This window comes from Bubalus bubalis, chromosome 14 (genome assembly GCF_019923935.1).
Source record: "Bubalus bubalis isolate 160015118507 breed Murrah chromosome 14, NDDB_SH_1, whole genome shotgun sequence".
Taxonomy (NCBI): Eukaryota; Metazoa; Chordata; class Mammalia; order Artiodactyla; family Bovidae; genus Bubalus; species Bubalus bubalis.
In genome coordinates, this window is record NC_059170.1 from 51137940 (window position 1) to 51159906 (window position 21967).

Here is a 21967-nt window from a genome sequence, read left to right on the forward strand (position 1 = left end):
GCATTGGAGGAGGAAATGGCAACCCACTCCAGTGTTCTTGCCTGGAGAATCCCAGGGACAGGGGATCCTGGTGGGCTGCTGTCTATGGGGTCGCACAGAGTCGGACACGACTGAAGCGACTTAGTGGCAGCAGCAGTCCTAGGTGCCACAGATAGAAAATAAACAAAATACTGTCCATTGATAACAAAGACAGGAAAAGAGAACACAGCATCTGAGTGCTATGGGAATACCAACAACACAACCCTTACTTATCCCTGGAAGGAACACTGAAGACTTATTAGCAAAGGTGGGGTATTCTTTTTTTCTTTTTTAAGATTATTTTGGGATGTGTACCATTTTTTTAAGTCTTTATTGAACTTTTACAGTATTGCTTCTATTTTATGTTTTGGTTTTATGGCCAGGAGACACATGGAATCTTAGCTCCCCAACCAGGGATTGAACCTGCACCCCCTGCATTGGAGGGTGAAGTCATAACCTCTGGGCATCCGGGGAAGTCCCACTGGGCTACTCTTTGCAGAGTGGGTAAAACTGCATCCAGTGGAAAATGGGGGCTGAAAGAATTCAGGCAAGGGAGCAGAAAATGCAAAACCACAGATTATGTACAGAATATATACAGAATAAATCTTGTTTGTATAGGATGTAAAGAAGAATGTATACAGATTCAATATTTATGATACATTCAGACAACAGAGATTTACCCCAAATCTCTCCAACTGTACTGGGTTCTCTCTCCTAAGCTCACTCCTTATGTGAGCCCATTCCATCCCTAACACTTAGTGTGGTAACACAGACATATTAGGTATGATGGATATTTGGAGTCCACTCATCATGAATTCTTTACTTCATCCTGGGCAATAGAAATGGACCTGAGGCTCCTGGGCTATGCCAGAGAAATTGTTTTCACAGTTTGGTACGGCTGACCAGGTAACCAGCTTGTGTTCAGTGGGGTAGGAGCGGAAATAACATGTGCCGAAACTTAATGTCTTCCCTTTTCTCATTCTCCCTTTCTTGCTGTCTTGAATGGAGGTAAACTGCTGGGAGCTGGGACATCTGCCTACATTAAAGGATACTTCATGTTTAGAAGAAAAGAGCAACAAGACAGAAAGCCCCTAGTGCAGTGCAGCTGGCAAACCAGCCCTATGCCGCTTACATTTGGACTCTTCCGTTTGTTTTTATCATTCCATTATTACCTTTTTAACAAATTTTAAAATTGAAGTATAGTTCATTTAGCTTCCCTGGTGGCTCAGATGGTAAAGAATCCACCTTCAATGCAGGAGACCTGGGTTCGATCCCTGGGTTGGGAAGGTCCCTTTAGAGAAGGGCATGGCAACCCACTCGAGTATTCTTGGACTTCCCTGGTGGCTCAGATGGTAAAAAATCAGCCTGCAATACAGGTGACCCAGGTTCGATTCCTGGGTTGGGAAGATCCCCTGGAGAAGGGAATGGCAATCCACTCCAGTATTCTTGCCTGGAGAATTCCATGGACAGAGGAGCCTGGTGGGCTACAGTTCACGAGGTCACAAAGAGGTGGACACAAGTGAGTGACTAACACTTATAGTTCATTTACAGTGTTGTGCTAATTTCTAATGTACAGCAAAGTGATTCATATATATATATATATATACATACACACATGCATTTTTTAAATATTATTTTCATAGGATTTTGAACAGGTTTTATCATAGGATATTGAATAGAGTTCCTGTGCTATGCAGTCAGACCTTGTTGTTTATCCATCCTACATACAAAAGCTTACATCTGCTAACCCCAACATCCCAGTCCACCCCTCCCGTAACCCTCTCTTCCTTGGCAACCACCAGTCTGTTGTCTATATTCGTGATTCTGTCTGTTTCATAGGTTCATTTGGTACATATTTTTATTTTATAGAGGAGTATACGTGATTTACAATGTTGTGTGAGTTTCAGATATACAGCAAAGTGATTCAGTTATACATATACAGATGCCTATTCTCTTTTAGATTCTTTTCCCATTAGTTTCCTGGGCTATACAGCACATAAAAGAGAACCAAACCCTATGCAGGCAGACCTCAGAGATACAGAGTTCACTTCCAGATCACTGCAATAAAATGGCTAAGGTAGCAAAGTGAGTCCCTGGAGTTTGTTGGTTTCCTAGTGCATATAAAGGTATGCTTATACTATACTGTAGTCTATTAAGTGTGAATAGCATTATGTCTAATAAAACAATGTACATACCTTAAAATACTTTACTGCTAAAGAAAGTTAACTTTCATCTGAGCCTTCATTGAGTCAGTCACAACATCAAGGAATGTTGACCACAGATCACCATACCAGGTAGAATAATAAAGAAAAAGTCTGCAATAATGTGAGAATTACCCAGATGTGACCACCAAGACACAAAGTAAATGCTGTTGGAAAAATGGCACCAATAGACCTGCAGGCTTGTCACAAACCTTCAATTTATCAAAAATGCCGTATCTGTGAAGCACAATAGAGTGAGATCTGCTTATACTGTTTAAGACCCCAGCCATAGATGCTAAACCTGTATTTTAAAAGTATTGGATTGGACAAGAAGTTCCTTCAGGTTTTTCCTTAAGATATTATAGGAAAATTCTAACGAACTTTTTGGCCAACTAGTACCTCAAAGCGTTTCTGGAATAAATGCTTAATCCACAGATTGTGGAGGAGGTGAGGGGATGGGAGTGGGAACAAGTGACAAGAAGGCAGTCTCGTCAGGAGACTGGAACAGGAGATTGAGCTGGGATGAGACCGTGGGAGTCTTTGAACATCACAGCAAGGAGTTTACACTTTATCGCACAGAACCATCAAAGCCTTTCAATATGAAAATTTCCGTGGTTCTATTAAGAAATAGGAAATAAAAAAAGCTCCATCCTGTTTGGCTGTAAAAACTAGTCGATCACTCTCTATCAGTGAGAAATTTGAAGTTATTGAACTACTGTGGTTGTCTGCCCTAAATGTCTGTCTACTAAATCATGAAATCAAATCAGGTCAATAAAACTAGCTATTGGGTTCATGTAGCCAAATCACAAACCTAATGAACTGTTAAATTTGCTAGGTTGTTAAACGTGAGATATATTAAAAGTAAAATATTAAAAAGTGACAACAAGAGGTAGAATGACATAAACAACTCATTCAATAGAACTGCAAAGGAATGCCTAGGATGTCAAGGTCAGGAATTTGAAAAGTCCTAAGAGATTTATTTCTGGGCAGTCTTTATAAAGGATGAGGATTCAAGTTTATTTGCTGGTCACTTTCTCCATTACTAGTGGTTACAAGGGATAAAGTACACAGAGGGTGTCCAATAGGATAAAGTGATGCTTTGGAGAAACTCTTTGATGACAACGAATGAAACTGTATCTGGAGAAGCTTTCAGAGAGGAGCTGAAGCTTACTTGTTGGGGCTGATGCTGCCTGAGTGCTTATGACTCTTCTGTGGCTCTGGTTTCAGGAAATGAATGGCCCTCCTCTCACCAGAGACTGCAGCCCATATACGTACTCAATGAACTCTTCCTTCAGACTATGTTGTTGTTATAACTGCAACCATTCTGAATCTAGCATGTTTTATTTTTGTTTTAATGTGGGCCATTTTTAAAGTTTTTACTGAATCCATTTTAATATTGCTTTTGTTTTATCTTCTGTTTTTTCAGCCATGAGGCAAGTGGGATCTTGGCTCCCCAACCTGGGATCGAACCCATACCTCATGCATTGGAAGGTGAAGTCCCCCAGAGCCTGGAGGTTCTTAAGGGCACCAAAAACTTCTCCACTATTTTTTTTTAATTAAAAAATTTTTAATATTTATTTTTTAAATTGAAGTGTATTGTGTTAGTTTACACAATATTTGTGTTAATATTGTGTTAGTTTCAGATGCACAGCAAAGTGATTTGGTTATATATATTACTTTTTCAGATTTTTTTTTTCAAATCCAGGTTATCTACTAATTTCAGTTAAAAACAGAAACAAAAAAAGAAGCCCAACATCTACATTCATCCATTCAGTCAGCAACACAAAGGGAGTGCTATTCGCCATGTGTGAGTGTCTGCTTTGGTCTTAGTGGATAAAAAGACCAGTGAAGTAATTGTGGTCTTGGACTACAGGGAGTGAGAAAGACAAATTGAGTCCATAATCAGGTAAACATAATTAGGCACCAGTAAGTTCTCTGAAAGTACAGAATACTATGAAAATGTAGAGCGAGCAGACACCCTCTAGAATCAAATGAGGCAGGAAACTTCCCTGAAGAAGAGCTATGATGCAGCTGTCTGAAGCTAGAAAGGAATTAACCAAATGGAGCAGGGCTGAGGCAGGGGAAGGGGTCAGAGTAGCCCTGTCCAATGGAAGGAACGTTATTGACAAAGGTCTTTGTGTCAGAAGGGAGATGCTCCCTGTAAACAGCTGGAGAACAAACTAAGAGGGAGACTGGGACAAAATGAGGATGGAGAGATAGATGATGGCCACATCAGGAGATGTGAGCTGAGGATTTTCACCTTTACATTAAGAGCAGTGGGATTCTATTCATACAGTCGACAGGCATGAGCATCATTTAAACACACCTTGGTGGACTTCCCTGGTGGTCCAGTGGTTGAGAATCCACCCGCCAATGCAGGGGACACAGGCTCCATCGCTGGTCCGGGAAGATTTCACATGCTGTGGGGCAACTAAGCCTATGCACTACAGCTCCTAAAGCCCTTGCACCCTAGAGCCTGCCTGCCGCAACTACTGAGCCCATATGCTGCAGTTACTGAAGCCCCTGCAGCCTACAGCCCTTGCTCTCCAATGAGAAGCTACCGCAATGAGAAGCCCATGAACTGCCAGCTAGAGAGTAGCTCCCATTTGCTGCACCTAGAGAAAGCCCACTAGCAGCAGCAAAGATCCAGCACAGCCAAAATAAATTTATAGATAAATAAAAATTAAAACACACATTGGTGTATGGTGTTAGAAAGTGTTCTAGTTTCATTCTTTTACAAGTGGTTGACCAGATTTCCCAGCACCACTTGTTAAAGAGATTGTCTTTAATCCATTGTATATTCTTGCCTCCTTTGTCAAAGATAAGGTGTCCATCTGTGTGTGGATTTATCTCTGGGCTTTCTATTTTGTTCCATTGATCTATATTTCTGTCTTTGTGCCAGTACCATACTGTCTTGATAACTGTGGCTTTGTAGTAGAGCCTGAAGTCAGGTAGGTTGATTCCTCCAGTTCCATTCTTCTTTCTCAAGATAGCTTTGGCTATTCAAGGTTTTTTGTATTTCCATACAAATTGGGAAATTATTTGTTCTAGCTCTGTGAAGAATACCGTTGGTCCATCAACAGATGAATGGATAAGAAAGCTGTGGTACATATACACAATGGAGTACTACTCAGCCATTAAAAAGAACACATTTGAATCAGTTCTAATGAGGTGGACGAAACTGGAGCCTATTATACAGAGTGAAGTAAGCCAGAAAGAAAAACACCAATACAGTATACTAACGCATATATATGGAATTTAGAAAGATGGTAACAATAACCCTGTGTACGAGACAGCAAAAGAGACACTGATGTATAGAACAGTCTTATGGACTCTGTGGGAGAGGGAGAGGGTGGGAAGATTTGGGAAAATGGCATTGAAACATGTGTAATATCATGTATGAAACGAGTTGCCAGTCCAGGTTCGATGCACGATACTGGATGCTTGGGGCTGGTGCGCTGGGACGACCCAGAGGGATGGTGTGGGGAGGGAGGTGGGAGGAGGGTTCAGGATGGGGAGTGTATGTATACCTGTGGTGGATTCGTTTTGATGTTTGGCAAAACTAATGAAGTGTTTCAGGTTTAAAAATAAAATTAAATTAAATTAAACACACACACACACACACACACACACACATTGGTAATGGAGCTGAAACTAGATGGAAAGATGTCCAGAGAAGAAATGGAGACCAGCTAAGAAGCTGGTGTAATAATGCATGTGAAAGATAACAATGCCTTGTCCCTGGTGGTGGATGTGGTAGGTAAGGTAAGAGGAGGAATCTATGAGATATTTGGGCAACAAAAACAGACAGGTACAGAAAATGGAAAAAAGAAGCCCAGTGGAAAAGACACTTGTGGCCCAATTCTTTCCATTCTCGATACTACCATCCATTGTGAAGCGCAGCTTCTGCTAGGGCAATCCATGATACATCTTTATTTTCAGGTCAGTCCCAGTTTGCTCCTTTTCTTGGCCAATCCTCTCTTTAGCATCCTGAGCAGAGTCTCTATCTAGTCTCTATCTCTATCTAGTCTCTATCTAGTCTCTATTTCTATCTTGCATTTACACTGGACTTGACTCTTTTAGCCACCAAAACGCACCCCTGTAATTTATTCCAATTTCTACAGACTGAAACTTCTTTCTATTTCTCACCAAGGTGTCTGGGTTCTCTTTTTATGTGCTGTTCTGAGTGTTTGTTGTGGTTTTTCAGACCAACAACAAGGCATTTCTTCCCAGTAAAGACAGCATCATCATTTGCTTATTCTACTCGTTTTACAGAGAAGGGTGGAAGTAAATAAAATAACTCCATGCAAAGTAATTGGAGGAGATGAAGTCATACTTTTAAAATTAATAAACATGAAATGTGCAACGAACTTAAATGACAAGTTTAAACATAGTTTGTGTTACAAAGTTAGAATACACAGGGTGCAATTCAAGACTGTGAGAAAACTATGTAACCCTAATAAAACTCAGATCTCTTGTAGTTCAATCCTATTGAAAGAAGTACAATCCAACAACAAAAATCAATTGAACATCCAAAAGTCAATTTTTCATTGCATAGCTCAGAGTGAACATTAGAGAGAATCCTATACCCTACTGCAACATTTCTCAAAAAATCCCTTTCCTTCCCTCCCTAATTCCCTTCTACCCTAAAGCCCCTGATGAGGCTGCCTTCAATTCTGGACACAAACAGACACACCAAAAAACCCCCTTCCCAGCTGCCAGTTTCCAGATTCTTTCTCCCTTAACCTGCCTGCCCCAGCCTCATATTTGGTAGATTTGCTTAATTTCTGTAGCTCTTTACTTTCTTTCAATGCTGAATAGGCAAGATATATTCTCTTTAGTATAAGAGGTAGAGGCATCGAGGAAGAAGAGGGGGAACAGCCAAGAATGTTTTTGTGTTAAATTTTTCCATAGGACACTATTTTTGCAGAGAATACATTGCATCCATTCCTTTCACTCATTATAGCTCTAAGGAAATACAATACGTATGTGAAAAAGAAACCACTGACCTTTGGGTGGAAAGGGGCTTCCCTGGTGGCTCAGATATTGAAGAACTTGCCTGCAATGTGGGAGATCCAGGTTCAATCCCTGGGTCAGGAAGATTCCCTGGAGAAGCAAATGGCTACCTCCAGTGTTCTTGCCTGGAAGATTTCATAGACAGAGGAGCCTGGCAGGCTACAGTCCATGGGGTTGCAAAGAGTCGGACATCACTGAGTGACTAACACTAATATTTTGGGTGGAAAAAGGCAAGACACACTATTTATGGTGTCACATTTCACAAACAAATCTATGATGCTAACACAATAAAATATTTCACAGAAAGTATTTTGCTTTTCTGTTTGTTTGGAAAGACCAAGAAAGAAAACACACATTTTCTCTGAAGTGGCCATGAAACACTCATAGATTTGAGAATTCTTGGACAGATATATAATCCATGTGTAAAATTTTTTAAAATACCTTACTTGTCATAAAGTAAACAAAGAAATTGAGGCACAATGAAGTTAAGTCAATTACCCAAGGAAATGGCAGAGCCAGGACTTCTATCAGGAGTTTGGCTCCTGAGCTCATGGTCTTATGCTCTCTATGAAAGGTTAAAAATTCATTTTATAAGCTGACCCTGGGGTTGTACACAAAGAATAAGCTAATTAATTAATCCAATCATACAAGACATTTCTCCATCGAGAGCTCAGTGGTTCCCCTACTGGCTTCCCAAATCAAACTTCCTTCATGCAAAACTTTCCCATCTTTGAACTTGTTCCTTTCTCTTTCATGCAAAATCTGAAATTTTACCCACTGGAAAATTCATTTGATAGAACAAGTATCTTCTGACAAAAATTAAACATCTTTTAGATAGACAAGCTCTAAGCCATTTATACAGGCTCACTTACCAGAAGCCTTACTTTATATATCTGTATCTATTTTTTCTGTCTTGGAAAAGGAAATGGCAACCCACTCCAGTATTCTTGCCTGGAAAATCCCATGGACAGAGGAGCCTGGTAGGTTACATGTAGTCCATGGGGTCGCAAAGAGCCGGACATGACTGAGCGACTTCACATTCTTTCTTTCTGTATTTTTCTATCTATGTACGCCTCACCTTGCTTCAGCAGTTAGTTTAGGCAACTTATAAGAATAAAATGTAAAATAACATTTAATTTGCTTGAAAGAGAAGAGAGAATAAAAAAGTAAAACAATAAAGCAAAGGACACAAAATGCATCCCATAATAACCAATGCACTGCCGACAAATGAGCCATACATTTGGGTCTAAGCTTCCCAGCAGCCAACTCAAGAAGGGAAACTCGGTCAGTTATGTAATTTACTGTCCATGAGCTTAAAATAAACCAAATGCTCAGAAGGATGTCTCTGCTTGGCACTGACGTGGGACCCTGAATTCTCCTGGAGGTCCCCAAGAAAAGGAGAATTGTGGAAAGTGATAAACAGCACTCCTGGGGCATCCTTAAGGGGAAATGCCACTAATGGGTGGTAAAGAGTTGCTTCTTAGACTGACCTGGACTAGAAACTAAGTCCCACACCACAGGGAATTCAATAAAATACTCTGGGGGAGTCAGGGGAGAATGAGCTGGCCAAGACACCTAACTCTGTACAGATATGGCCTGATCCCTGAGTATCAACAAGAGCAATAACCAAAAGACTTAACATCTACTGATGTGGACGTTAGGACGCATTATTCCTTTACTCCTCATATTAACTTGAAGAAGGTATCATTATTATTTATCCCTAGATTAAAAATGAGGAAACAGACTTCAGAGATTAGGCCCTACAACACATAAGCAGTAAAAATTTGAACCCAGATCTGTTGAACTCCAAAGCTCTTGACCCCAAATACTAGGCCTCCAGCGTTTCCAACAGTGATGGACTCTGTCCTTCAAACAAATCCACTGAATACTATTTCTCATTGACTGATGACCTTCTGATAAAATTAAATGACAATGATCTTAAGACTGATTTTAAGAAGCTTGTTCAACACAGATTGAGTAATCAAGCTGGGTGTATTCAGTATAATGAAAGAGGAAAACACTTAAAACAAGGTCACCCCGGGACTTCCCTAGTGGCGCAGTGGTTAAGACTGTGCTCCAGTGCAGGGGGCACAAGTTTGATCCCTGAGAACTAAGATCCGCAGGCTACATGGTGCAGCCACCAAAAAAAAAAAAAAAAAAAAAAAAAGACAGGCCTACACCATCTCCATTTGCAGTTGTAGTTAAAGCAAATGGCTTTTCTTCTAACCCCTTCATTTTCATAGAAACATTTCAGATAACAGGAAAAAGAAAGTGGTTTCAGCAGATGTACACTCGGGGAATAAGAACAGACCTGGGAGGGAATTGGAGCTTATGCCTGTGTGATGTTGGGTCTTTCGATGAGGGCTTCAGAGTGCAGAGATGGGGAGATGGTAACAGAAGAAGCCCAAGTTCAAAAGGAATTTGCTGTGTTTTTCATTCTACACTCAACTACAGTGTGGCTATATGATGCTCACAACCATCTGGATATATTTAATCTTTAGTTTGTCCAAAAGTAAGGCTTAGGTTGCTGAAGCCTTTCCACATTTAGACCAGACAACTTCAAAAGTGATGAGCTAAAACCGAGGGCAGACAGGCCCGAAGGACTAGTTCAAAAAAGATGTGTTAACAACACTCAAACAGTAACGGCCTTGCAGCATGCCATGAAATTGGCCAATTTTCACATTTCTTTAAGACTGTTTTTGGAGGATTAGACAGAAGCTGGAAAAGGCACAGCAAAGTATTTGGCTGTCCGCATTTTAGGAGAAATGAACTACATTTGAAATTACTAACAAGTCTATATGATAATAAATGCCCAAAATCACTTAGCAAGTTCTCTAAAAAACAGACTACTATATTAGGCATTAATATCACCTTGGGTTCATTTTCTATTTTATAGGTTTCCTTTTTTTTTTTACTTTTTTTTTTTTTGGCTAAGAGGTGCACCACGTGGGATCTTGGTTCCCCAACCAGGGACCAAACACCCATACCCCCTACATTGCAAGTGTGGAGTCTTAACCACTGGACCAGCAGGGAAGTCTGTATTTTATAGTTTTACTAATGTGCCTTTTTTTTTTTTTAAGCTTTAATGTGCTTTTCAAAGGAAAGCATGTAGTATTATTCTTTTCTACCCTAATATGAAACTGAGTGCTTCCAGATTAATTTAATTACTTCAGAAGATGAAAGGATTGTTCTAGGAGGCCCCATTCGGTTCCGGAAGATTACTGGGTACCTCCTGGGTGTGTGAGCTAAGAAGAAGTGCTAACTGGTCCAAGGGGCAGCCAAAATTCTGTAGATAGTCACTAAACAAGACTTTGGATAGCTCCACAAAATCCAAATTTTTCCATTTAGAAACAAAGTAAGAAAATAACACTTTTAGAGTCAAATTTTGTGCATACTCTGTTAAGAGTTTGCTGAGAATTTCATGGAAATATTCTCCCAGATTGCCAAACTTTCTGTTTTCTACTAAGCTCATCTGTGAAAATAACTGATATTTTTACTATTGTTGGGTCCTTTTCAAATTATGCTGTGAGTATGTAATATAGGGTTTTAATCATTGGTTTTTTGGTTAGATAAGTGAATGAATAAATACCTTGAAATATTCCTTGACATTGAAAACACCAGGCTAAAGTCAAAGGACCAAGAATAATATACAAACAAATTTAATGAGAAAAAAAATCCCTTCAGAGAAAATAAATGCAAAAAGATAATTATTTATATTAAAATATAGAGGATAGGCAGAAATGAACTGGTAATGGGAAATTTTAAAAAACAGAAAATTTGACACATTCATGAAAAAAATAGAGGAAAAATTAAATCCAATAAGACAATTGGCGAGACAACAGTCTAGGGCTAAGTTTCCCAACATAAGTAAAAAATATTCAAAGGAAAAGATTAGGGAAGAAATGCAAAGCTGATGTTGAAGAATAAGGCCTTGGGGAAAGACAAAATTAATTGGGGTTACTAGCCTAAGCTAAGACTTAATTGCTGTTTCCAGTTATTTGCTGGGCAAATAATAATAATTTGTTGGACTTTTCCATTCACTCAAAAAATATCTCTAAGCACCTTCTGTGAATCAAGCCCCATTTCAGACAGTGGAGATATACCAGTGAACAACTCAAAACTTCAGCTTTCATGGATTCAGGCAGGCAATGGAAATGAAAACAAATGTTAAGAAGTGTCAATATGCATTTTTTCTGAATTGTGTAAAGAGAGATAAAGAAGAATAGTAGAGGTCTAAGTTTCTATTATATATAAGTTGGTCAGGGAAACCCTTTTAGAAAGATGAACTTTGAGCAGAAGAGTGAGACATATGACCACCTGGGGGGAAAAATCCAGGCAAATGTCTGGACAGGGAGTGTCCTGGACCTACAGGAGGAAGAGCAAGACGGTACCTGTGGTTGGAGCCCTGTGAGCACCCAGAGGCTTGATCATTTAGGATCTTCAGGTCAGTGTAAGGACTGGATTTTATTCCAGTTGCAAACAGAAGCCATTGGTGAGCTCTGAAAAGGACACACGATTTGATTTACATCTTACAAGTGGCTTTCCGTCTGCTGTATGAAGATGCCCAGGATCTAAGTCTTATAGCATTTTTGAAACTATTGCAATAGTTCAGGTGAGAAACAGGGGCTTGGTCTGAAAGTATTTGTGGGGGAAAACATTGAAAAGTGGTAGGATGTTGGATCAGAGAAGGCACTGGTACCCTACTCCAGTACTCTTGCCTGGAAAATCCCATGGACAGAGAAGCCTGGTAGGCTGTAATCCATGGGGTCACAAAGAGTCGGATACGACTGATCGACTTCACTTTCACTTTTCACTTTCACGCATTGGAAGGAAATGGCACCCCACTCCAGTACTCTTGCCTGGAGAATGCCAGGGACAGAGAAGCCGGGTAGGCTGCCATCTATGGGGTCACACAGAGTTGGACATGACTGAAGTGATGTAGCAGTAGCAGCAGCAGGATTTTGGATATATTTTAGAGGTAAGGTGACAACCATGTTTTTCTCTGAATATATGACCAGAAGAGGGATTGCTGATCATATGGTAGCTCTATTTTAGTTTCTTAAGGAACGTCCATACTGTTTTCTATAGTGGCTGTACCAATTTACATTTCCCACCAACAATTCAAAAGGGTACATGTACTCCAATGTTCATGCAGCACTATTTATAATTGCCAAGATACAGAAGCAACTTAAATGTTCATTGACAGATGAATGGATAAAGAAGATGTGGTGTGTGTGTGTGTGTGTATGTGTGTGTATATACACACAATGGAATACTACCCATAAAAAATAATGAAATAATGCCATTTACAGCAACATGGATGGACTTGGAAGTTACCACACTAAGTAAAGGAAGTCAGATAAAGACAACACATGATATTGTTTATATGCGGAATCTTAAAAAAAATGATATAAATAAACTTACTTATAAAACAGAAACCGACTCACAGACTTAGAAAATAAACTTATGGTTACCAAAGGGGAAAGGTGGAAGGGAACTGACATGTACACACTGCTATATTTGAAACAGATAACCAACAGGGACCTAATGCACAGTAAACAGAACTCTACTCAATACACCAAAATCACCCAAATGGGAGAAGAATTTGAAAAAGAAGAGATACATATACACACATATATATAAAATTGAATCACTCTGCTGTGCACCTTAAACTAATACATGGTTACTCAACTATACTTTAATATAAACTAAAAATTAAAAAATAAAGGTTAGGTGACAGAATGGACCCAGAATTTCATGTTGGAGAGGGAAAAAAGAGGAGCCAAGAATAAGCTAATTTGGGAAGGGGGACAGATGAGGGTTAGACAACTATGTGAGTGGTAGTTCCATTTACTAGGAAGAGGAATACTTAGGGAAGAGCAGACTTGGGAGGAGAAAACGAACGAACAAAAAACAGTTTCAAGGGGGATATGGATTTGGGGAGACCTGCTGCTAAGTCGCTTCAGTCGTGTCCGACTCTGTGTGACCCCAGAGACGGCAGCCCACCAGGCTCCCCCATCCCTGGGATTCTCCAGGCAAGAACATTGGAGTGGGTTGCCATTTCCTTCTCCAATGCGTGAAAGTGAAAAGTGAAAGGGAAGTCGCTCAGTCGTGTCTGACTCTTCGCGATCCCATGGACTGCAGCCTACCAGGCTCCTCTACACATGGGATTTTCTAGGCAAGAGTACTGGAGTGGGGTGCCATTGCCTTCTCTGTTGGGGAGACCTAAAGGATACCAATGTGGATATGTCAAGTAGGCAATCTAGTATAAATGAAAGAGGCTTGGGTTGAGCTATAAACTTAGAAGTCAGCATATATGATCTTTAGGACCATGACCTTTAGTGAAAGTCCCTAAAGAAATATGGACAGAGAAGGGGTCTGGAAACTGATTCCTGGGGCATGGCACCACTGAGAGGTCAGAAGAAAAGGAGAACCCAACAAAGAAGTGAGCAGTGAGGGAAGGAGGGAGAAAGCTGGAGAGTGATGCTCTGCATGGAGGGGAGTAACTGGCTTTGTTCAACACCAACCAAAGTCAAGTTAGATGTAGACTAGACTGAGATCTGACCATCGTAGAGGCTCCTGATGATCATGATAGACTGCAGTCAATGAAGGGGCTTCATCAAAAGTCTGACTGAAATAAGTTCCATTAAGAAGGAGGGAAAACAACTTGCTACAGTGAGTAGAGACAGCTGTTTTCAAGGAGATAGTCTTTAGCGAGGAAAAATGAAAACATGGCTTCAATAGAATATGGGAATAAGGAATGTTTTCCTTTGAATGGAGATATTACAGGAAAGAGATGAGGGAGAGGGATGCTTCAGGAGAGATTGTAGTAGGAGCAAAGTCCTTGGGTGGACCAGAGGGGATGGGACCCATGCACGAAGATGGGCTCTTGATCAGTTCACCCACTGTAACAGGAAGGAGGGCAGAGGGGCTTGGGTACCACCAGGTTTAATAAAGGGAGTGGGAGGAAGGGCTTTGGGGAGAGTTCTTGTTTTCTCAGATGAAATCAGAAGAAAGGTGATTAATAGGGTGAGAAGATGAGAAAGTATTGGAGATGGAGGACAAAAGGGGAGGATGTGCAAGAGGCATCTTAGGAGTGGCCAAGTGAAGGGCCAGGGAACCAGGGCTGATGAGTGGCACTGAGAGCACGTTGACATTTGTGGTCCTAAACTTAGAGAAAACAGTCCTTACAGAGTGGTTTTTCCTTCTACCGTGTTCATCGACTCAAGTTCAAGCAAAGGGTCCATAAGAGTCGTGTTTAGCCTGGCTTGGGTTTCCCAGGAGTACTGGACAAAGGCAGAGAGCTAGAATAAGACACACAGAGAGAATGAGAGGGGAGGGGAGAGGGAGACAGAGGGGAGAGGGAGAGAGCGAGCTGAAAGTGTTTGCATGATCACGGTACCTACACAGAGTCAGGAGGAAAGTGAGGACAATGGGAGGGGTGATGGACTATGAAAAGATGCTGGTCATAAAGATATAAAATTACAGAACAGAATAACAGGAAGAACTTCAGATATATCAAATGAGATCACAAACATTCCTTTCTCAGATGCCTTCAAAAGAAGTTCATCTTTTAATAATCCTGCACTAACAATGGAGCAACATAGAAGCAAAGAACTGGATGAGACAATCTCATTTTTTCCCTTCCCCTGTCTGGTTTAATTAGTTGAGGAGCCTACAAGAATGCTAGATGTAACAGAAAATGGTCTTTCAATTTTAAGATCAGAGAGAGTGGAACTTGGGGAGCATCATCTGGTTAGGGATAAAGTACTTCCAAAAAAAAAATCATGTATTTGCCCAATTATTATTTCTTTTTTTTTTAATTTAATTTTATTTTTAAACCTCAAACACTGTATTAGTTTTGCCAAACATCAAAACGAATCCGCCACAGGTATACACAGTAGTATTTTATTCTTCTCATTTATGAACCAGATAGTTCCAAAAGCAAAATAACTGAACTATGAAGTCTCCTTTTTTGAAAGAACCAACTCATTATGTTTGACATAAACATTTTTCCTCCTTCGTTTGGGTCCTAACATCAACTCAATTGGCTCTGGAGAAGTAAGGCTTTCTACTGACTTTCTTTTTAAAATTTTTATTTTATATTTGGGGCACATATTTATATATGGGGCACATTTATATATGGGGCACAGCTGTATAACAATTGTTATGTTAGGTTCAGGTGTACAGCAAAGTGATTCAGTATCTATTCTTTCTCAAAATCTTTTCCCATTTAGGTTATTACAGAATACTGAGCAGTGTTCCCTGTCTACTGACTTTCTAAGCTTAAGTTTATAGATTTGAATTTCATTTTTTCTCATTCAGTAGATTTTGGAAAGTACCAACAGATACACCTACGATCATAGTGTATGATTTTTTTTTTTAAATGTGGGACAGAATTAATAGAATCATTTGAGCCATTGGCCACTCCTAACAACTGTTCCATATCCAACACTTCATATCCCAAATGGGGGCAACTCTAAAGCAAGTAAAACATGTGCTTCTCTGTCCATTGGTTCTCGTGGGCTTCTTACAAGAGGCAGAAGCAAAAATACGCTTGAATGTTCTTCGGGAATTGGTATTAGTGGGAAAAGAGGATGCAGGGTGTCTGAGAGATTTGGGGGCTGATCAAAGGAAAAGATGTGACCCAAGGTCACACAAGCTTTGTTAGGCAACCGACAGATTTGTATCTGGGGGATGTCCCTTCCAGCGGATGCTGGTCCAGAGCCTATGGCACACAGGGATTGCTACTCAGGAGGGGAGGATGACCAGGGAATTCTCAAAGGAGAGGGGGTGGAAGCAGGGCTTACAGTATCTGCGTGATGTCTCCAAGAACGTGGCAAGGAGTCTCTGGGTCAGAGACCTCAAAGAGCTGTAACCTCCTGGAGCCTCATAACCACAAGGCTCTAACTCATCTATGGCTGGCAGATGTGAGGTGAGATTTCGTAGGTTATGCAAATCAAAGAGGCACAAAAGGGGTCAACATCTGCTCGTTTGGGCTATGTTTAAAACAACTGGATATATACAAATCTGAATTTGGCACCAGCCTGCTTTTGAGCTAACAGATTTCAGCTCTCAGCGAGGAAATAAACAACATAGGGATCAATACACAGGGGGCACCTTTGGCTTATTTATGTGACAGAGAGAGTAGGGAAAATATGGTAAAAAAATTTTTTTTAAAAAATAGAGAACTAGGAGCTTATTGGTTTCCCCTTTTCAAAATTCTGATGTTCTCCAAGGTTGTCAGCATTATAGCAATGGTTTAACATTTATGGAACGCTTCCTATGTGCGAAGCACTATTTTTTTTCTTGTAACTTTCACACCAATTGTTCAAGCTGTATTTTTGTACCTATTCACCACATAGGAGGGCTTCCCAGTTCTCTTGTGGTAAAGAACCCGCCTGCCAATGCAGGAGATGCAAGAGACAGGGGTTCGATCTCTGGGTCGGTAAGATTCCCTGGAGGAGGGCATGGCAACCCACTCCAGTATTCTTGGCCAGAGAATCTCATGGACAGAGGAGCCTGGCAGGCTAGAGTCCATCGGGTCACACAGAGTCAGACACGACTGAAGCAACACATATGCATATGCACGTACCACATGGGAAGGGCTTCCCAGGTGGCTCAGTGGTAAAGAATCCACCCGCCAATGCAGGAGATGCAAGTTCAATCCCTGGTTGGGAAGGTCTCCTGGGGAAGGAAACGGCTACCCACTCCAGTACTCTTGCCTAGGAAATCCCATGGACGGAGGAGCCTGGCAGGCTACAGTCCATGGGGTGACATGGAGTTGAGCACAACTTGGTGACTAAACAACTGTTACTACCACGCAGGAAAACTGAGCACAGAGTGGTTACTTAACTGGCTTAAGCTCACACAGCAAGGGGAAGTGGAGTGGGGCTTCAATGCTCAGAAGTCTGAATGGAGAGCTAATGTTTACCCAATAATGACCCAGCCAATCATTGAAGGCTTTTTCCCTTGGGGAGCCAGGGGGTGCTGGAATTTTCCACTTAGAGCCATTCTCTGGATTCCTGGAGTAGAACAGCCAATGAAGCATCCTTTCCGAACATTTCCTCCTCAGGTCACAGTGAATGCTCACTCTTCACATCTTTTCCAACCAGCACCACCCCAACACACACACCAGGGATACCCTCAGATTGCTTCCCAACTCCTGACTAATATAAGAACAATGCATATTTGAAAGCACAGCCAAAATAAAAATAAATGCAAATTCTTGAAGTAGGAACACTTCTAACCCTATGCCTTGACCTCCCCAGGATTTTAAATTTATTTTTATTTGTTTACTTTTTGGCTGTGCTGTGTGGCACGAGAGATGTTAGTTCCCTCACCAGGGATTGAACCCGTGCCCCCTGCAATGGAAGCACAGAGTCTTAACCACTGGGCTGCCAGGATTCTAAACCTCTCTTAAATTAAAACTCTATGCTCTGCCCTAGAATATACCTTGCAGGAGTGGATAATGCCTAGTTGGAGCCGACTTTCTTGATTCTTGGTGGAAGAGAGGTAACCACATGGCTAACTTCAAAGACTAAACACATTCTGTACTCGTTTGGCCAAAAAGAAAAAAAAGAACACCGGCAACAACACTGCAGGTTTACTTCTGGCAGTTTCAGCCTGGTTCACCTAGAAACATACAACAGACACACGGTGGGTAGTTTTACATACTGTGTGCCTACATTGGTTTCCCACTGACAAAGGTCCGTACCGTCAAAGCTATGGTTTTTCCAGTAGTCATATACGGATGTGAGAGCTTGTCCATAAAGAAGGCTGAGCGCCAAAGAATTGATCCTTTCGAACTATGGTGTTAGAGGAGACTGCTGAGAGTCCCTTGGACAACAAGATCAAAGCAGTCAATCCTAAACGAAATCAACTCTGAATATTCATTGCAAGGACTGATGCTGAAGCTGAGGCTCCAGTACTCTGACCACTTGATGTGAAGAGCCAACTCATTGGAAAAGACCCTGATGCTGGGAAAGACTGAAGGCAAAAGGAAAAGGGGTGACAGAGGATGAGATGGTGAGATAGCATCATTGACTCAACGGACATGAATTTGAGAAAGTTCCAGGAGATAGTAGAAGACAGAGGAGCCTGGCTTGCTATAGTCCATGGGGTCTTAAAGAGACAGACACAACTTAGCGACTGAAAGCAACAACAAGCTGCTGTAACAAATGATCATAAATGCGTTGGCTCAAAGCTACACAGATTTATTACCTAACAGTTCTGGAGATCAGGAGTCTAAAATGAGTCTCACTGGGAAAAAAAATCAAAGTGTCAGCGGGGCTGTGCTCCTTCTGGAGTCTTGAGGGGAAAACTTGTTTCCTTGCCTTTCCCAGCTTTGAGAGGCAGCTGGGTTCTTGTTCTTTGGCTCCTGGTCCCTTTCCAACTCAAAGCAAGTGATTGCATCCCTCTGACCTCTGCTTCTATTGTCACCATCTCTTCTCTGATTCTGTGTCTCCTGTCATCCTTGTGATTACATTAGACCTGTTGGGATAATCTGGGATAATCTTCCCAGCTCGAGATCCTTAACAAGATCTGCCAAGTCCCTTTGGCCACATCAGGTAACATCCTCACAGGTTTGAGGGCTTCAGATGTGGACTTCATTAAGGGGACATTTGTCAGCCACTGGGCTTGTGTGTGCTGGGCAGCAAGTCCTCCTTCTTCCAAGGATGCTTCTCTAACCCTAATGACACTCAAGTCCTCCTAGATAAGGTTGACAAAAGGATCAGGGAGGCTGTGCAGAAATGTGACCTTTGCTAATGAAATCAAAACCCCCAGATAAAACTGCTGAGGTGTTAACGGAGGTCTCTGCTCTGAGCATGAATTGGTATCACGTTTCACCCGCAGACGCCTGGTGATTTTCTGAAAAAGATAGATTACTTTGCACATTAGGAAACCTCACATTCTTCAGGGTCCCCCATTGCCACTGACAATGGAAGTTGGGAAATGGTCTCACCATTTTAATGTGAGTTTTTAAATGATTTTGGTTCAAAAGTAAAATTCTAATATTTGAAATTCATTGCTGAATTCCATGATCTTATTCTATATGGATCTCAGCAAAGAAATCAGATATCTGTGGTTCTAAAGGAACTCCATTTTTTTTTCTTTAAAAAAAATTTTTTTTATGTGAACCATTTTAAAGTCCTTATTGAATTTGCTACAATATTGCTTCTGTTTTATGTCTTGGTTTTTTGGCCATGAGGCATGAGGTGTCTCAGCTTCCTGGCCAGAGATGGAACCCACACTCCCTACACTGGAAGGTGAACTCTGGCTACAGGGCGTCCAGAGAAGTCCCTAAAGGAACTTTTTTGGAATGGGTTTTTTTTTTTTAATTCTTAAAATCCCTTTTGATTTTGTAATAGGCTTGCAGCCAAGGTCATTGCAGCAGACAGCAAGGACACTGTAGGATGGAGAAGCCAGGTGGCTCTTCCTAATTAGCACATTAAAACAGTCAATGACAAAAGCCAGCATCTTCCACCTTGCATCCTCTCTCTCCCCACAACACAGCTCTGCTGGTAGTACTAACTGGTTTCATAGTGGAGGACACAGGATTCCCAGGCAAAGTGACAGATCCAAGGACACCCTGATGAGGAGGGCCAGAGCTATGATTCCAGCTCAAAGCCCCTGGACATCAAAACCCTTGCTCTTTAAACTCTACCAGGCTGTCTTGGGGGTGTGGGTGCTTTCCTCTTTCTTCCCGTTTTCCCATTCTCCAATGTGGTCCCAGTAAGGAGGCAGGCTGGCCTTCTTGTTTCTTAGGCTTTCTTTTTTTATTATAATTAAGGAATGCATTTTAAAATTTTATTTATTTACTTTTGGCTGTGGTGGGTCTCGGTTGCTGCACTCAGGCTTTCTCTAGTCGCGGCAAGTGGCGGCTACTCTCTGGCTGTGGTGCCTGGGAGTCTCACTGCGGTGGCTCCTCTTGTTGTGGAGCACGGGCTCGAGGGCACCGTGGCTCATGGGCTTAGCTGCCCCGATGCCCGTGGCATCTTCCCAGATCAGGGATCAAACTCGTTCGTAACCTCTGGACCACCAAGGAAGTCCCTGGTCTTACTGTTAAACACAAAATTTCCTACCACACTGCTATCTAGGGGTCTAATGAATTACCATTTTTTAAAACTTAAATAAGTGTCTTACTAGGAACTTTGTGTTTATTTTTTGTCATTTTTAATACGAGAGCCAGTCTAGATTGCTTATGGAATTGAGGGAATTTATTAGCATTCTTGCCAAGTCCTATAACAAATTCTTCTCATATCTAGCAGAATGTTTGGTAAACCTGTTTCAGTTTTATTAAAAATGTTAAAATGATAGTTTATAAACTAAAAAATATTAGTATGTATATCAATATATAAAGTCTGATATTTTTTCCATATTTCAAAAAATTTAGCTATTTTTACTTAATTGCATTTATAACACTTCAATTTATCCAAGTCTCCAATGCAATCTACTCATTTGGAAGCCACCTATAGACAGTTGATCCTTCACTGTCCAATGAGGTCCATTTAGCCAATCTATCCATTTGGCCAATGTTCCCATCCCCCTCCAAGTCTTATATTCATATTTACCCTAGAGAGGGGGCCTCAATGAAGATGCTTATCTTGTAGCATAATTACGTCATACATACGTCTACGTTTATCCTTGGAAATCCAAATACACCTTAGGTTTTACATTTATTTTCCCTTGCCTCACTTTAATGCCTGTTGTTAATTAACTTTTAATTTCTGTTTTCCAAATACCTTTATAGGTCACCTGTATATTTAATGGAACATAGTACAGCACACAGAAGCAAAATGTTCTGGTTACAGCCTCTTCAAGGAATTTTAAAACCTCTCTTGTAGTAGTGTCTCATGTATTTTTTTTTTTTTTGTATCTACCTCTGTTGAAACATTTTTATTCTAAAATGCCTTTCACTTGATAGATTTTATGAATTTTTAAATGGGATCATCCATATTTTTCCAATATTCATTTTTATTTGTAACTCATGTCCTGTTGCATTGTCTGAAATTTCAATATCAGTATTAAACATAATGATGATTTTGAGCTTTAAGTTTTTCCTAGATTTAAAGAGAGTGCCTAGATTTAAAGACAGTTTCCTAGATTTAAAGAGAGTGTGAGAGTACAGATTCCAAATCCTAGCGACTGGGTTCACATCCTCAGCCTATCACTTACAAGCTCTGTGACCTTGGACAAGTCTCTTCACCACTTTGTTCCTTAGCAGTCTCATCCACAAAATAACACCTCCCTTACATGCTTGTTATGACAGCTTGGCTCTGGTTTTTTTGTTTTGTTTTTTTTTTCTGTTTTTTTGATAATAAACGCATAAATGCTTTCAAGAGAAATCAAGGTTATGACTGTTGCATTCCTGATGTGTGTAACTGTGTAACAGGTTAGTGAGAAGTGTCATTTTCTAAGGGAGAAAAGATCGGAAATAAGCCAGATCTAGAGGAAGTTCAAGGCGGGAGGAGAAGGGGACGACAGAGAATGAGATGGCTGGATGGCATCACCGACTCAATGGACATGAGTTTGAGTAAACTCTCGGAGTTGGCGATGGACAGCGAGGCCTGGCGTGCTGCAGTCCATGGGGCCGCAAAGAGTTGGACGTGACTGAGAGACTGAATTGAACTGAAATGAGAGGAAGTTCAGTTTTGGACATCACTGAGTCTGAGGCATCTCTGAGAAAAATCAAGAGGAGGTGTTCAGAAAGCAGTTGGAATTATTCCCTG

General features: G+C 40.9%; 1 protein-coding gene across 9 annotated transcripts in view; it reads right to left on the minus strand.

Annotated features, from left to right (window-relative positions):
- CACNB2 (calcium voltage-gated channel auxiliary subunit beta 2) overlaps window positions 1–21967 on the minus strand; it is a 431110-nt gene that overhangs the window by 290780 nt on the left and 118363 nt on the right. The window lies entirely within an intron of this gene.